We start from the raw sequence: 13,473 nt of genomic DNA, 5'->3' as shown, positions 1-13,473 counted from the left end.
GGAACAATTAAGATGACATAGACCCTCACATTATGTTCCAGTCTGCTCCAAACGCCTTGTTTACCTGCTGCTTTCAAGCTCCCAGCCACACCAAGGGGAATAGATTTTAACTGTAAACAGTGGGCTGTGTGGTGATGAAGCTGGAAGTGTCCTCAAGTGTAGGCAGCTAGACATGGTACTTAAAAGCAGGGCAATACGTTTCATGCATATGCCGCATTTGTAAAATGCAGTAGAAAAAGCGGAGTATCGTTATGGGAAATGGCTCAGCATGCGCAAGGGGGGCACATCATTTGTGTTGCAGCGGTTTTGCGCCACAAGATCAGAGCACCCACCAAGGAGAGAACAACTTTGTGAACTTCGCTTTTATTCGCAAAATGTCAGGCCCCCAGACCAAGAAAGTGGAACCACCCCTGCTGTCATTTGACAGGCTTCCAGGTTTCTGAGGTCTGTGCACAGTTCGCCAAAGGAATGCACCCTGTGTCATCATAGGATGCCAGTTTTGTAAATGACAAAGCAGGTCAGGAACTTGCAGAACCGTTTTTGCAGCTTCCCTATAGGAAATTACGTTGGCTTCTCTTAACATGCTTAGCTGGGTTTGAAATGAAATTTTATAGCTACAGGAGACTTTTATTTGACTTTATTACTATTATTATTATTCTATTTAGCAACACAATAACATCGCATTGTGTTTCACTCAGTTGCAGGGTGACATATTAAAATGTTAGCCCCTTGAGAAGAGCTAAAGGGCCTTCCTGGAATGGGTAGAAAAAGGATTCCAGTGTGGGTTGTATCTGCCACAGCAAGCCCACCCAAGTACTTAATAAAACGAATGAAATTATAGCTCTTAGAATAGTATTGCTGCCCAAAGCTCAAAATCTGCTATTTAATTTAACCAATAAATTTTAAATCCAAATGTGCCTGTATTATCCCCAGAGGTCTGAAATGTACAATTGGTTTTTGAAGAGAAGTGTGTGTGTGTGGGGGGGAGAGATTGAGAGAGAGAGAGAAGGCAGAAAACTTTTTACAGAAAAATATGTACTTATTCTGGATGTGCATTGCCCACAGATTGCAAAGCAAAGATGTCTGTCTGACATATGTGCTTCCCCATGTTTCTTAGCACTGATTTATGCCATCTCTCTATTTCTCCTCTTACTAGGAAGAATGGGCCCCACAGCTTTGTTTTGGCTTGAGCTGAAGCTAGTTACATAGGGTGACCACCTGCGCATTGCCAAAAGAAAGAAAGAAAGAGGAAATGCATCATCTAAATAAGAGGGCACCACTTGCAAATATAGATAGATAGATAGATAGATAGATAGATAGATAGATAGATAGCTATAGAAACAGATATAGAGATAGATATGCAAATTTATAAATAATAACTATCATTTAAATAGAAATATAATACATCTCCCTATAGTGGAGAAGACTGTGACCTGGCGACACTGTTCAATCTGTTGCTCAGGAGCTAACTGTTGGTGGGCACCTTCAAGGTCCCTGATCTCCCTTCTTATGGTTCTTTGACTTTAAACCAGACTTGGATTGGACACCTCTTCAAATAACAGATGACACCTTCAAATAGAGGACTTCCCCCCACCAGCTCTCCAAAATAGAGGACTGTCATCTATAAAGTAGAACACCTGGCCACCTAAAAGCCAGACCAACCTTGGAAGGAGGATCTAGGAAAGAAAGTTAAGCATCCTGTTTTGAGCCATAGGGTCTTAGGGCCACTCTATTGCATCCAAGCTTTGGCTCTTCATGGGACCTTCCATGAGCAGAACTCCTTTTCCATGAATAGAAGCTCCTCATGTTCATAGCACAAAAACTGTGGATCCAACCCTGTGTGTTTTCGGTGTTACCTAAAACCATAGCTCCTGCTGATAACTTGTACAAATAAATGACTTCTGCCTATTTGGAATGTCAGGAAATGCCGACAATGGCTGCTTTGTATCCAGTGATGTTTATTAACTAAAGTAAAGTATGCCTTCTCCTTACTTTATTATTCACTTGCAAATAAATAAATTGGACACTATGAAAGCTGGATTATTGTCAAGAAGTTCTAAATTTTTATTAGAAAGTCATTTTTTTTAATTACCAACCCAGTCAGCAAAACTTGAAAAGAACTGCCTCAGAGAGGCAATTTTGAAACTTTCTGTGTTAATTCTCCAGTTTCTCCTGCTTTTCATGAATGAACCTTAGATGCTGCTAATCAATGCAAAAAGCTTGGCAGGTGTTCCTAGAGGTGGGTTAATGCTGCTTTAAAAACCAATTATTTGATGAGGATTTCTGTGGCTGCTTAAATGACACATTTCTGTATTTGCAAAGGTTAAAACTATCTGAAGAGATTTCTTTTGATGACAGTGCAAGTTTGATTGCCCTTTTTGATTACTGTCTGTCTGGTTTACTCTTGGTGACAGATGATATGGATTCCAACTCATTAGTATAACTTCACTACTTCCTTGTTCTTTTGCCCACCTTCCTATAAATTATGGCAAAACTGATTTTTTTTTTTAAGATGAAGCAAATTTTGGCTAATCCATATAAATGAGGCATATGGATTTAATATGTCTAATCTGCCTAAGAAGACACTCTTATCGTGGATTATGGGGGTCTTTTAAGAGACATGTTTAACTCTCTCGTCAGTAAAGATAAGTAAAAACTGGATGAAAGTGTTTTTGATGTATAATAAGATGGCTTACTTTAGGAAACTTAATATGGGTTAACTTGTCTGGATTAATTAACACCCCACCCCTCACAAATTATCTGTTAGCTGATTTTCCATAAAATGCAAATAACAGTAACTGCAAAACAGCATCATTTGCCAGAACTGTCTGGAGGACATTCAAAATATCTGGATAATAATTAGGGCTGTCACACAAAGAAATCTTAAACTGTAATCCTAAACTTGTTCAGTCAAAAGTAAGTGGGATTCAGTAGGATTTTCTCTCAGGTATATGTTTATCAATTTGCAGCCTTAAATCTATTAATTGTATGGGTTTTAGACAATGAATCAAATGATTACATTTACATATGAGGAAAAATAGTCCAGCCGGCAAAATCTTAGAAGAGCATTCTCTGTTATCTCCCACTTTTAAGATAGCACTTGCCATCTATAGTTTTTACAAGTATCTATATTAAAAATAAACTAAACATTTTAAAAAGTCTGCTGACCAATTTAGTCAGGAACATCATTTTACTCAAATATTTTAATTGATGCATCTATCTAATTAATTGACTAAGCATTACTATCCTAATACTAAGCACTTAAAAACAAAAACAAATTAAGGGTATGAGCGAACAGACAGCAACCAGATAAATAAGGTAATCTATGCCCCAATTATTTAGGTTACTCAACATATACATTTTCAAGCAAAAACCTTGCATAGAAACATGAATATAAACACTTTCCCTTACTTTCATTAAAGTCTTGAGTAATTTAATTTAGTGTCAATGGTCAGAAGGGTTTAGAGTCATGATATAATGGTTTAGCTTTATATAAATCTTCCTCTGAGGAGCCATTGAATATGGTTTAAGGAGCCATACAATATGGCAGATTCTTGAAGCCATAGACAGAGCTATTAGTCTAGGGGAAAGAAATCTCAGCTGGGAACTTTTGACCCCCTCCCCTTCCCAGCAACAGCAACCTTGGAAGAGGCTCAGGGAGGGAAGAAAGAAGGAGCGACTGTGGGAGGAGAGAAATGTGGATCCATCCACTGGATCTATAAGCCTCTCTGTTTTCCATCCCACTCACATCAAGGTAAGTGAGCTTATTGTTAAGTCAAAGGCCCATGTAGCTGAAAATGCTTCTTAAGGTGGGACAGGTGAAACACCTCCAGCATTCACCCACCCTGCCTGGTTCTTGCTGGCAGGGCTTTGGATGGGCAAAGGGTTCCAATCTCTTTTTTGTGAACCACCCAGAGAGCTTCAGCTACTGGGCAGTATATACATAAACAAACAAACAAACAAACATATCTAAAGAACAGCAGTCCATTAGGATTGCCCTCTACGTGTCCTATCCTGGTCCTGATGACCCACACACCAGCCATAGAGCAAGGCAAACTCCTAACGAGCCATTCGTTTTAGCAAAGTCTGGGACCCAACTGAAGCCTTCTATACAGTGAAGTCCAGATCACCCCACTCAGGCTCTGCCCCTTCCTTAAGTGGATGCCCTTAAAGAGGCAGACCTCTGTCCTAGAGCTTAGCAAGCCTCCTCTTCTCTATGGATTTCCTCCAAGTTCCTCGCCAGTGTTGACCAGCCAACATAGGGGTGTAGGTCCATGGTGTGAATGGGACCAGTTCCTCAGGGGGTTCAGGTTCTGGGGATACCAGCTCTGGATGTCTCATTCTAGGGCCCCCAGATGAAGGCCTTAAAAACTATCAGGTTCCGGCTCAGGGCTCCAGCACCTCTGGTTTCTGGTGCTGTTGGATTGATGGGTTTAGGCTTAGCTGGCTGCCCCTTTTTCAAATAAGGCTCCAGCAGAGCCTGGCTCTCCTCTGCCTCACCCCAGTCAATCAGCAATGCTCAGTGCAGAGGTGTTCTGGCACAAAGTCACGTGGCAAGTAGAGATGTCAGAGAATTTTGCCACGAATCTCGGGGAGGCCAAATGCCAGCGCATTCAGCCCCCGAAATCGGTGGCAAAATGGTCTGCCCCCCCGCCCCCCCGGGACGGGAGTTACCTTGGGCGAATCTCCCTGGTGGCGGCAGCTGCGGCAGCGGCTGCGGCAGCTGGTCTTCCGACCGGCTGCCACCGCCATTTCCAAGTTTAAAAAAAAAAAAGTGATAGGCTACGTAAAGATTTATGTAGCCTATCATGGCTAGATTTTTAAAAAATACCATGATAGGCTACGTAAATGTTTATGTAGCCTCTCACGGCTGAGTTAAAAAAAAAACAAAAACGCACGTACGCCTTGCTCGAATGTCTCTGGTGGCGGCGGCTCCGGCGGTGGTGTGGCAGCGGTGCAGCGGCGGCGGCAGCGGCAGCGGCCGGTCTTCCGACCGGCTGCCACCACCACCATTTCCAAGTAAAACAAACAAACGTGTAGTCTACGTAACATTTACGTAGACTACGGCGAAAATAAGGGCAACGCAAATAGCATTGCCCTTATTTTTGACGTAGTCTATGTAAATGTTTACATAGACTACAAGTGCCAAAATAAGGAACGCAAATGGTGACGCCCATGGGTGCCACCATTTGCGTACACGCTTTTTTTTAAAGTCAGCCGTGATAGGCTACGTAAAGATTTACGTAGCCTATCACGGCTGACTGCAGGGACGCAAATGGCGGCAGCTACAGCTGCCGCCATTTGCGTCCCGGCAGAAGACCAGGTTTCGCAGCCAGAGGGATGGGGCGCCTCCCCCCCGGCCAGAATTTCGGCGGGGAGGGACAGGGCACCTCCCCCCCGGCCAGAATTTCAGCGGGGAGGGACGGGGCGCCTCCCCCCCGGCCAGAATTTCAGGGGAAAGGATGGAGTGCCTCCCCCCCACCGCGAAGCAAGCTTCGGGATCAGGTAAGGGACTTTCATCCATCCCTAGAGATAATGAGCTATCAAATTACAGTGTTTGAGTTGTGCTTGAGTTCTCTCCTGAAAAGAGGAAAAGCAGCAAGAAGAGGAGCTAGACCACAGTGCCATCTAGTGGCTGTATAATGAAACGTATCAAAGACTCAGATAAGGGGTGAAAGGAGTGGGGAAGGAAGTGCATGTAAAGGGAGTCCATTGTGATCCTGTATTAAAACGGAAGCAGAAAGCCCCATTTTAAATGCAGTATTTTATGCTGGTGTAGAGATGCTCTTAGTCTCAGCAGGGGCTCTTTAGCTTTGCCTTGTTGTCTTCTTTAGTGGTAGGCCGGTTGCTGTGATCTGGGCTAGGGGAGGAAGGCTTCAGGGGCTGGGAGTCAAGAGACATGCCACTCATCAGCTGTAAGGTGGCTGTGCAGATGTAGGTGTGTATGGGGGCGGGGGATGCAAAACCAGTCAGCCCAATTAGCTGTGGTATGGGAGCAGCCCAAGAGGCATGGACAAATGTGATAGGATAGCTGCAGTGGTGCCCTGCATAGGCACTAGAAATAGGAGGGGAAATTAAATGTGCAGGTGAGAAAGAGAGCATTGTAGACCTGTGCTGGGGGACTTTCTAGCAAGGAGTATTGCAGAGCACTCTCTCGGTGATGAGAAAAAGATCCATCCCAATCTAAGGACCAAGTGAGCCTGTCAGAATTTGCCTGCCTGATGACTTGGTGACTGACGGATGAGTCCTTGCTTGGATGAAGTGGAGGGGGATGAGGAGAAGAGGCCAGATACGGCCTCCAGCCAGGCAGTGAAGATCACTGGCAATGCATATTTGCCTGGAAGAAATCCTCACTGAACTTAGTGGCATGAGTAAGCATGTATTAAATTAGGCTTCACATATTATGAGTTATTTATTTACTTAAATGGATATATCCAATTCTTTAAGGCCCATTTAAAAATAGACAGAGCAGGACCTGGACATACATCCTACACATGGGCATTCCATAAGGATGGGGAAAATAATTACTTCTTGTTCAAACCACAACCATTGAGAGCCAATATGGTGTTGTGGTTAGAGGATTGAACTAGGACTTGGGAAACCTGGGTTCTAGTCCTCATGAAGTTCACTGAGTGACTTTGGGCCCATCACACTGACTCTCAGCCTAGCCTAGCTCACAGAAATGTTGTGAGGATAAAGTGGAGAGTAGGAGGATCATGTGAGCCGCCTTGGGTTCCTTGAAAGATGAAAAAAGGCAGGATGTAAATGTAATAATAAATAACACCCCTGCCTCATGCAGGGGGTTAAGAAAAGACAAAAAGCTTCCACTGATGCCAATAATCTCTTAGAGATCATCCATCCATTTCTTTATTTTTACATTTACATGTAAATGTTTGTATGTATAAATAAATAAAACCTCTCATGTGCCTGGGATTCATTCCATAGTCCAGGTCCCAGATATCCAGCACTGCTATCATGGAGGAAGTCCCAAATCACTTTCTTTTTAAAAGGTGACAACAGTGAAGCTAAAATAGCTTCAATAGTTCATGTTCAGCCTTAGCCACAAACTAGCTTCAAAGACAGCCTGCCTCGCTGTGATTTTGGGCCATGGGATGTGCACTATTCCAGCTATCTGTGCATTGAATTTCACCATCTGTTGTTTCCCATATTTTAATTGAATTTTGGTTGCCTTTCCCCTTGGGACAATCAGAATCCAGCAGTTCAGTGGATAGGAAATGCCTAAAGAACAAACTGTATCCTGGGACTCAGAGGCCAAGACTGCACGAGCTGTACAGTTTGCCTAATGTACTTAAATTAGCTGAAGGGACTACAGACCCGCTGAACTGTACCATTAAATCTTCTAAGCAAGCTTGAGTTTGTTTGCACTGAAAGCGATACAGTCTGGGGGGAAATGCAGAAGATCACAATGCTCCAAACCCCAACAACTATTTTAAAAAGTGTGCTATGGATATACTGTGCAATTAACATCCAGAGCCTACTTTTGAAATATGATTTATATTACACCAACATTTCTATTTAATAACATATTTTAAAAGGAATATGTGGAAGAGGGATGCTAACCATTTCCCCCCACCCCACCCCACCCCATTCTTCCTCCCAGCCACTTTCTCCAGCCCAGTGGAGACTGGTGGTTCCAATGTCATTGGTTCGGTGAAGCTGGTCTGGGTTTCAGTCAGAACTCCAAAGGAGCTGTCCAAGGTGCTGAACCAATTTCGGGGACAGAATTCAGCACCTTGGATAGCTCCATTAGTGGTCTGGTTGGGTCTGACTGAAATCTTGAGCAGCATTTTTCTCTCTTGCTGGGAGATAAAGGGCTTCTTCACATGGAGCTTTTATCCTGCTGTTGAGATTGCTCACTCATGGAAGTTGGCGGGCCCCTTAGATGCTGTCATGAACCTCCAGGGAGTCTCCTGCACTACATGACCCTTAACCCATTGTTTAAAAGATTGGAGTTAATGAACTATTAAATTACCCCACTTGTCTTCCCTCTGTGAAACAGGGAAAGCGGCAAGAAAAGGAGCGAGATCAATGAAAGGTAATGGAAGGGGGAGAAGGAGGGGGAATGGTAACGCATGTAAAGGGAGTCCGTTGTGATCCTGCATTTGAAACAGAAGCAGAAGCCCCATTTTAAATGCAGGATTTTAGGCTTGTGTAGAGGTGCTCAAAGTATAGGAGGGGGAAGGGTCCAATAGTCCCTTCTTCTGCTCAATCTTTTCATTGTTACAGTAAGATCCATTTCATATGTGAAGGGATCAGACATATAACCAATGCCCCCATCATGTCTAGTCTGGTTTTCACTCATAAAACCAAGGCAATAACCCTTTGACTTTGGCCACAGCCCTCCACTGCATTCACTTTTAAATGGATGAGAGCATTATTTGATTGAGGCATGATTCTTGCCTGTCATTCAGATATGGACAATAAGAAAGGAGCCATAGCTGAAAAGTACAGCACATGCTTTGTAGGCAGAAGGTCCCTCCTAGGCTCAAATCCTGGTGCCTCTGGTTTAAGGATGTATGAGAAATTAGTTTCAGTTTATTTTTGATCAAGATTTACCCAGTTTGCACCTTCCGGACTGAAAACAGACTCTGACATGATTTGCGGTTGAAATCCATACTTTTCCAGGCTTGCAATGCAATTCGCAGACACCCCCCCCCAAAGCATTCTACAGCATGCGCACATTTGAAAAATGTGCATGAGAAAATGCATACTTTCAAATAAATTCCACAAATATGCTTTAATCAATGGGAGAAGAATGTGTACATTTCAGAGATGCGCACAATTGATGCGTACATTTGGAAAAATATGCACAAAAAGATGCACGGATTTTCATGCAGAAAGTAAAAAAACAAAGCTTGCAATCTGATATGGACTCAAGTCAGAATGAGCTTTGAGATGGAATTCAGAGAACTTTGGTGAGCTCGAGTTTTGCTGAATCATACACCCCTACTATGGTTAAAAGGATATCTGGTTGCTGACCCCTGCTAATTGCCCTGGAGAGCTGCCATCAGTCACAGCGGACAGCAGTAGACAGCGCTGGACTAGATGAGCCAATAAATCTGACAGCGTTTCTTTTCCCCAAAAGGCTTTTTTTTTTTTTTCAAAGATTGCAAGGTGTAAAAGACATTATAGTCCAATGAACATTCTCTCATCTTAGGGCCAATGCAGACATTGCTTTACATCTGTGTCTAGCAACTACATCAGTGGTGTGGGACCTCTGGCCTGTGGGACAACCCAATCTGGCCCTCACAGCCTCTTGGGATTCATCCAGGGGTGGGGCTTAGGCTCCAAGCCCTGCTCCCTGGAAGAATTGCCTCGGAGGGCATCCCCCTGCTGCTATCTCTAAACTGAGATTGTAGGCAAATAGGGGTGTCAGTTGCTGGGAAATCCAACCCTCTGGGGCCTCACCAGATTTCCTCAGCAGCCCTGGCTAGGCTTGCATTTGTGAGTCAAGTCGCAGGTTTTTCCTAAAATCTGGGAACTTTTTTCAGGTTTTTTTTTTTTTTCATAATAGAAATTTGTGTAAATCATGCAAATTATGGCCACAATTTGGGCACATTTCTATTTACACGATTTTTAAAAACCCATAAAATCCATGAGCTGCTATGACTCGATGCAGATTGTATTTGTTTATTTCTTTGATTTATTAGCCACCCATCTGGCCAGCTACCCGGCCATTCTAGGTGGCGTACAGTACTAATAACAACATGAAATACAATGAATTTACATAATGATTGGAATAAAACAACATAACAAAACAACACTGCTCTAAACCCTTTGTTGTTCAGTTGTTAAGTCGTGTCCGACTCTTCGTGACCCCAGAGACCATAGCACGCCAGGCCTTCCTGTCCTCCGCTCTCTCCCGGAGTGTGCTCAAGTTCATGTTCATTGCATCGGTGATGCTATCTAGCCATCTCATCCTCTGCTGTCCCCTTCTCCTTTTGCCTTCAATCTTTCGCAGCATCAGGGTCTTTTCCAGGGACTTTTCTCTTCTCATTAGGTGGCCAAAATATTTGAGCTTCAGCTTCAGTATCTGTCCTTCCAATGAGCAGTCAGGGTTGATTTCCTTTAGGGTTGATTGATTTGACATCCTTGCAGTCCAGGGGACTTGTAAGAGTCTTCTCCAGTGCTCTAAACCCTAACCCACCCCAAATGCCCACCTGAACAGCCAGAGTTTTAATAGGGATGTCAGAGAATTCCATGACGGATCTCGGAGAGGCCGAATGCCAGTGCATTCGGGGGCCCGAAATCCGTCGCGGAACGAAGCTCCGCCCCCCAACCCATGAAAGGTGCGCGGGATGAAGTCCCCGCCACCCCCACCCCACAAAAAGCACATGAAACGGAGCACTTACCTGCTCCCGTCCGCGCTGCTTTGCGAATGGCAGCTGTTCTGCGGCCACCATTCGCTTCCTCCTCTTCATAGCCGTGATAGGCTATGTAAATACTTACGTAGCCTATCGCAGCTAACGCAGGGACGCCATTTGCGTACGCTGGGGTTTTTTCCCCCCTGCTGAGATAGGCTACGTAAATATTTACGTAGCCTATCATGGCTCAATACAGGAATGCAAATGGCGGCAGCTACAACAGCCGCCATTTGTGTCCCTGCAGGGCTGCCCAGTGGCCGGATGTCCGGCTGCAAGTGGCCGGAGCCGGCTGGCGGCTCCACAGCTTGGACGCGGAGCAGAGCCAGCCAGGCAGGATTCCGGGGGAGGGACGGAGTGCCTCCCCCCCATCGAGGATTCCGGGGGGAGGGACGGAGTGCCTCCCCCCCACCGCAGATGCTCCTGCATGGAGCCAGGTAAGGGATTCGTACATCCCTAAGTTTTAAAGTCTGGCGGAAGCTCATCAAAGAGAGGGCATGGTGGAGGTCACTAGGGAGGGAATTCCACAGAGTGGGGGACACCACAGAAAAGGCCCTCTCCCTACTCCTCACCAGCCTAGCTGTCCTGGCCGATGGGACAGACAGAAGGCCTAATGAGGCTGATCTCATTGACTGGCGTCCAGATTGAGTCGGGCTAGCTCCTGGGCCAAAAATGGGAAAACTGAGAGTGAAGGCACTATGCACAAAAAATACCAGGAGGGAAAAGATCCCCAAGCACCACTGAGTATGGCCTAGGATAATTCTTTATTCATTGTGCTAATCCCTAAAATGATCTGCTCTATGCGTTCTGAGACAAAGTCTCTTCTTCAGGAGAAGCTCCTGGGAAATGAGCCGAAGTCTGGGGGAGCTGAGCTGGTGAAAGCTTGGCAAGCTCCACTCCCCAGACGGAGTCCTCCAATATCCCTAGAGATAACAGTGGGGATTTTTCTGCTGGCATGTGCCAGAGGTAGCAGCAGGGGGATGAGGAGTGGTGGGCACTGGGCCTGCCCCATGCTGGGGCAAGCAGCTGCTCTTACCACACCCAGGTGAGCCCCCTTCTGTTTAGCTTGCCCTGCATGCTTCCCACAATGAGGGAAGGAGGCAGGTGGGTAAAGCGGTTGAGTCCACTTTGCTCTTCTGTTGGAGAAGCAAAGGGGACTGAGACACTTCTGTTCACATTCTCTGCCACCTCTGCCCATTGCAGGAAGGAGGTGAGGCATGCAAAGACAGGGTAGAGCTGACCTAGTCCCCACTGCTCCCCACTGGAGGGGACTAGTGGGGGCTAGTCCAGCTCAGCCTCCATAACCTGGAAAGTCTGTGTCTAGTGAAGCGTGGTCCCTGACCCAAGCCCTACATGGAAGATCCACCTGGCGCTTGGGCCGGGGAGCAAATGATGTTGGGTGGGTGTGGCCATGGCCACCTGACATCATATGGACTGTGGAGGGATGGGGGGGGAATCATCCACCCCACCCACCGGCCCAAAATTAGCTCCTCACTCCTGAACTATGTCTTTTGAACATTTTTACTCTAGAGTAGGTGCAGGGGCAGCCCTCTGGATCTTTAAAGCTCCTCTGCTACCCACGCTAGGGTCCCAATCCAAATCAGGTGGCCTGGAGCTACTCAAGAGTAAAATTGAAAAAAAGACATAGCTACTAGACACAGACGTAAAGTACTGTCTATTTTGGCCCTTAGTGGGCAGTACCAGCAGCAGCTCCTTTTCCTGCAACCGCTCTGGAAACAGAGGGAGGAGATCTTCATTATTTCTACATTTGTTGCAATTTGACATCATTTGAAATATGCTAGCAGTTAAACATGCTTTCAAAGATACGCTGCTCTTCTTTCTCAATTATCTTCTTATAGAAATTGCACTATAGTGCCTTAGCCAATAGCATTCATTCATTGCTGATATTGATTTCTATTTCTTTTCAGAGTATGAGAAATTTTAAACAACTGTTGTGTGCAGTAGATACTGAATGAGAGTTGCCTTTGCAATGAATCAGTATAATATATGGAACGGGACATCTGTCTCCTTGCATGGGTAAGCAAAACTGATTCTCCACTGTGCAATGTTTAAGTTGAGATACGTTTTTCATAAAATAAAGATTCCATCACCTGTCTTAAAGGGCAAGCAACACATTCATAGCTTCAGTAGCTGTCACTGGGAAATATTGCCTGTAACTTTAAGTATACTTAGTAAATACATACTTCCATGTTCTTTGCACATAACAAGGAAGGTTCCTGCTCTGAATATGTTGCTTTTGTTGTTGTTCAGTCGTTCAGTCGTGTCCGACTCTTCGTGACCCCATGGACCATAGCACGCCAGGCCTTCCTGTCCTGAGCTCTCTCCCGGAGCGTGCTCAAGTTCATATTCATTGCATCCGTGATGCTATCTAGCCATCTCATCCTCTGCCGTCCCCTTCTCCTTTTGCCTTCAGTCTTTCCCAGCATCAGGGTCTTTTCCAGAGAGTTTTCTCTTCGCATTAGGTGGCCAAAATATTGGAGCTTCAGCTTCAGTATCTGTCCTTCCAATGAGCACTCAGGGTTGATTTCCTTTAGGATTGACTGATTGGACCTCCTTGCAGTCCAGGGGACTCGTAAGAGTCTTCTCCAGCACCACAGTTCAAAAGCATCAATTCTTCAGTGCTCAGCCTTCCTTATAGTCCAGCTCTCACAGCCATACATTACTACTGGGAAAACCATAGCTTTGATTAGACGGACCTTTGTCAGCAAGGTGATGTCTCTGCTTCTTACTATGCTGTCTAGGTTTGCCATAGCTTTCCTCCCAAGGAGCAAGCGTCTTTTAATTTCATGGCTACAGTCACCGTCTGCGGTGATCTTGGAGCCCAAGAAAGTAAAATCTGTCACTGCTTCCATTTCTTGCCCTTCTATATGCCAGGAAGTGATAGGGCCAGAGGCCATGATCTTCGTTTTTTTAATGTTGAGTTTCAAACCAGCTTTTGCACTCTCCTCTTTCACCCTCAACAAGAGGCTCTTGAGATCCTCTTCACTTTCTGCCATTAGGGTGGTATCTTCTGCATATCGGAGGTTGTTGATAATTCTCCCAGCAATATTAATTCCGACCTCTGATTCAT

The 13,473-nt window shown here is 45.1% G+C and overlaps 1 long non-coding RNA gene across 1 annotated transcript in view; it reads left to right on the top strand.

The window, feature by feature from the left end:
• The first annotated feature begins 10,574 nt into the window (after nucleotides 1-10,574).
• LOC146352128 (uncharacterized) overlaps nucleotides 10,575-13,473 on the top strand; it is a 37,500-nt gene continuing 34,601 nt past the window's right edge. Inside the window, exons 1-2 of the long non-coding RNA XR_014787341.1 lie at nucleotides 10,575-10,819; nucleotides 12,311-12,419. This is a non-coding gene — a long non-coding RNA (uncharacterized LOC146352128). The remainder of the gene's footprint in view (nucleotides 10,820-12,310; nucleotides 12,420-13,473) is intronic.

The sequence above is a fragment of the Heloderma suspectum genome, chromosome 2 (genome assembly GCF_057233095.1).
Source record: "Heloderma suspectum isolate Gila_16-S chromosome 2, 16-S_ref, whole genome shotgun sequence".
NCBI classification, from domain to species: domain Eukaryota; kingdom Metazoa; phylum Chordata; class Lepidosauria; order Squamata; family Helodermatidae; genus Heloderma; species Heloderma suspectum.
This window is presented reverse-complemented; position numbering and strand designations above follow the sequence as displayed.